General features: G+C 47.8%; 1 long non-coding RNA gene across 1 annotated transcript; it reads right to left on the reverse strand.

The window, feature by feature from the left end:
- Window positions 1–1,978: 1,978 nt before the first annotated feature.
- LOC137863377 (uncharacterized) lies at window positions 1,979–3,299 on the reverse strand. The gene is made up of 4 exons (XR_011100885.1): window positions 2,908–3,299; window positions 2,401–2,463; window positions 2,158–2,241; window positions 1,979–2,057 (listed from the first exon to the last, which is right to left on the reverse strand). It is a non-coding gene; the product is annotated as an uncharacterized lncRNA (long non-coding RNA).
- Between the last annotated feature and the right edge of the window lie 1,260 nt (window positions 3,300–4,559).

Genomic DNA, 4,559 nt, shown 5'->3' on the forward strand with positions numbered 1-4,559 from the left:
ACCTCAGAAGTAGATCAAGCCAGTCACCGAGCTGCCTACCGAGTGCTGAACAGTTCCAGAAGGAGCTCTTTCCTGTGACAGGTTCCTCCAAAGGTTTACGCTCTACTGGGGACAGCATAGAAATAAAAATAAAAGTTTCAAAACCCCATATCTGTAAGCTTTCAAGATTCGACAGACCTCCTCAAGCACACCGTTCCAGTGCTATGCGAGCAGCTGCTCGCAAGCAGCTCAAATCTCCCACGCCCAACATCTGCCAAACACCACAGAGATGACTGTGCCAGCTGCCCTTCAGTACGTGCCCAGAGGCAGACCGGATGTCTTCGCCAAAACAGTCCAGACAATGTATTAGTACACCCATGCAATGCCATGTTAGCTGTCATCACTAACTGCCAGGCAGGACAGCTCCAGACCAAACACATACACACACAGGCACACCACAAACACTACAAACAAAACACACAACACATGGCGCAAGAAAAAGTGACCCCCAAAAGGAAAGCCCTATGGCAACAGCAAGTCAGATACAGGTGCTCTGCACCAGACCCTACCAGAGACTCAAATGTCACGACACGCGACTGGAAGCAGCTTCCAGAACTGGGATGATGGAGGCCTAAAAAGCCTGCCTTCAAGACAAGAGACCGGAAGGATGGGGAGTGAAAACCCCCTAAGAACACACTTAGGAATTCGATTCCCAAGCAAGAGCTCCTGATGTGGCCCAGATGACTTCTGCAAGAGTGAGGATGGAAACAGACGCGATCTCAAACCGAATATGATGCACAAGACCTGAAACAGATCTGCAGTTCAAGCAGCGACTGCAAGACAAGAAGTGCTCGAATCAGAATCATGATGACAAAACAAGCATTGAGGCCCTTCAGCACCGCTACCAAGTCCCCTGTCTAGTCAGTCCGGTGTAAAAAGTTAGGAGGATATCAAGACCTGAGAAGCACAGAACAGACGTTGTAGAAGCAACACTACAAGACAGACGAACAGAAGGAAACTGTCCTGCCTGGCGCACGCACTCACACTACAAAATAATCCTGCCTCTTCTATTAGCCTGGTGACTCAGCCACAAGCACCCTGAACGTGACCCAGCCTCAACCACCCTCACAGTGGCACCAAGTATATTCAGCCAGCAGGCACCACGCTGCTCTGGCTCCCAGCTCCCATTAGCCACCCCAGATATGCAAATACCAGGCGCCTCCCAACTTAGCTCTCAGGCTGCTGCATGGTAAAGTTCCTCCGCCTCAAGAAATGCACAGGCACCGTTTGTCATCTTAGTCAACTGAAGGCTCATCATCAGCTGCAAAAACAGAGAAAGAGCATTCACTAGCACGCCAGCCCCATTGCTCACCTTCTCCACAATGCTGACTACTGCTGATGCAACGTACGATTGTGCTCACGTGTTCCTCTCCGAGTCCAAGCTCCAACAGTGCAGCCAGTATCATCCACACCACCTGGGACAACAAAGGGATTAAATGATAGTTGCATTCAGAACAAATAACCCAATCGTGGTTTCTTGTTGTTGTTGTTTGTGTGTGTGTTTCTTGTATTTTTTTTTTTTTTTTAAATCTGCTTTAGCTCAACAGCATGCAGAATGCAAACGAGAACTGGGGAGTACCTAGAAGAAACAATCCCCATGCTTTTGCGGCAGCTTTGAATATTAAAAGGACAATACGACCCAGCAAGTAACTGGAACTTTCTTAACTGGAATTAGCTCATACTTTTATTTGCATTGAAAGAAAAATCTAGGAGCAGAACAGATTATACACCAACAAAATTAATTCCATTCCATCCCCAGAAAAAAATCACATACTCTCATCCCCTCCTGTACCTCAGCCGCTTGCCTGCCCCACGTGGCACATGCTTCCATCTCTTCTCCTTACCCACTTATAGCACCTCTAAAAGGCAAACTGGAGTTTTACTCTATTGGACATAGGAAAATAACTGCAGTGACAACCACACCCCAAAAACAACAGTTACCTCTGCTCATCACGCACCAGAGTCACTGCAGAGGCAGCTCGGGTCGAGACGTCCTGCACTGCGCACTGCATTTCAACCTGAACAAAGGAAAGACACAGGCAGAAGATAAACATTCAGCTGCCAGTAGTAGTAGCACCCATCCCTCAACAACATAAGCGACCCCAGCTTTACTTTTACCCTTTCAAAACAGCACTCCACTTGCCTCTGGACCTGCAAATTAGGTCCAAGCTTGAAAGGAGCGGCCACCATCATCCACAACACCTGGGAACACAAAAGGACAAAACGACACTGTGCTTGCAAGCACCCACCTGCCACGCTGCTCCTCTATCCCAAACAGTCTCACCTCAGACCCTCACAGGGAAACACCTGAGCGTCTTCACTTCGCTTCGGATAAGGCATGACCAGGCTGGCAACACTCACCTTCCCTCAGAGCTCCATCACACGAGGATATCCCTTCCCTGTCCACGACTGCACACAAAGCACCTGCAGAGACAAGGGAAAAGCACACTCTGAGGCACCTCACAGCCACAGCGTACCTGCTGCAATGCCTCTCTCTTCCCAGCTCCGGTACTTCAGCTACTCACCACCTCTAACTCAGATTCTTCACTCACAGCACCACAGCAAAATCTGCCCAGGCCACACAACACACACTACACAGGCTACATTGCCTAAGACACACAAGCTGGAACGTTCCCACCCAACAACCAGTCGCATCACACAGGAAGGCTGCCGTACTCTCCGAGAAACCAAACCTACCAGTCCTGAGGAGCTCCCCACCTCCTCCTGCCAACCACACTCAGCAAACACACTATCTACTGCTCAGAAAAACAGAAAGTTAAAACATACACACACAAAAAACAACTGAGCTCCACAAATGCCAAAAAGACATGCACACACAGCAGCCTCGGCAGGGATAATCAAACTTACCCTTTGCAGATGAAAGAGGTGACTCTGATACAACCCTGCTCAGTCTCTTGGCAATGCTGCATCTACCCTGCCAAGCCACATGTAGCATGAAATGCAGCTGGTTTTAGTCCTCTGGAAAATTACAGAAGTAGGTCTATGCATCTAGAGAATAAATTTAGCTCAAAAACAGAAGAGCAACCCACCACCCCAAAAAACAGTGAGCCAGAAACCTCTATTAAACATCCCTCTCCTAAGTGAATTCCAAGCACTTAAAAATTCTAGAAATCTATAAACTCCAGCCTGCCTAGAGAACCCTGCAACTGACTGAAGGAAAAACAAAGCACTTACCCCAAGGAGCAGCCCAGGCAGAAGGAGCTCTCTGATAGCATGCCTGGGGCTCATATACCATTCGGCCCCGCCCAGCACCCAAACCCAATCACCTGGAAAAGGGGAGGGGCAAAGCACAAGGAAGTAGAAAGAAAGGAGCAGCAGCAGCAGCTGTTTTTTTTTTTTTTCATTACTATTTTATTTTATTTTAAGATCTGCTTTACTTGAAAAACATGCAGAGAGCAGACAGGTGACCTGTGGTGTTTCTAGAAGCAACAATCCCCATGCTTTTGCTGCAGTTTTTAACATTGAAAGGACGACACGACCAGGCCAGTAACTGGAACTTTTTCAAATAGAATTAAGTCAAACAGGTTCATCATCACTTGCAAAAACAGAGAACCAGCATTCACTAGCACGCCAGCCCTGATACCCACCTCTTGGGCAACGCTCACTACTACTGATGCAACATGCTACTGTGCAATACCTCTCTGTTCAAAACTCCTTTACCTCAGCTGCTCAGTAGCTCCACAGGACAAATGGGCCTGGGCGGCGCCGCGCCGAAATGGGCCCGGGCGGCGCCGCGCCGAAATGGGCCCGGGCGGACTTATTCTGCAGAGAGGAAGAAGGTGAGCCTGCTCACTCTCCAGGCACTACTGCACTTATGCGGTCAAGAGACATTACCCCACTGTTTCCCAAAAACAACTACCTGGAAACACCTAATAAACGTACTTCTAATATGTCAATTCAAGGACATCAAGACTAAAAGGCTGCAAGGTCTAAACACTCGACAGACAGAAAACACACAGGCAAAAGCTCCAGAAATATAACAAACTGTCCCTAAACTTGAAACAGACTACCCCTTACATTCCCACTGCTGCCATTTTCAGATACACGCTCACACAGGCAGCCTCCATCACACATTTCTCCTAAACCCTGCTGCATCACTTTGACAGCGAGGTTATGACTTTGATAAGATTTGACATAGATTTAAAGGCTCACAGAAAGCCCCGTAATTCTGCAAAAATCAGAAGGGACCCAGAACCACAGAGCAAACACACAAAGTAACATCACCATACTATCCGTAAAACTGCCATAACAACTACTCACCTGAGGAAGAGCTGCGTGCAATACAGGCGCCTACTACTAGATTCCTTTACTATGACAGATCCTACCAGTTTTCACCTCAAAAAGATAGGAGTACCGGTTTCAACTTCAAAATGCATCAGTCCATAGAATCTGACCCACCTAAAGAACCCTCCAAAAGACTGAAGGAAAAACAAAGCACTTATCCAAAAGTGCAGCCCAGGCAGAAGGAGCTCTCTGATGGCATACCTTCAACTCAGTTA

The sequence above is a fragment of the Anas acuta genome, chromosome 12, assembly GCF_963932015.1.
Source record: "Anas acuta chromosome 12, bAnaAcu1.1, whole genome shotgun sequence".
Lineage (NCBI taxonomy): Eukaryota > Metazoa > Chordata > Aves > Anseriformes > Anatidae > Anas > Anas acuta.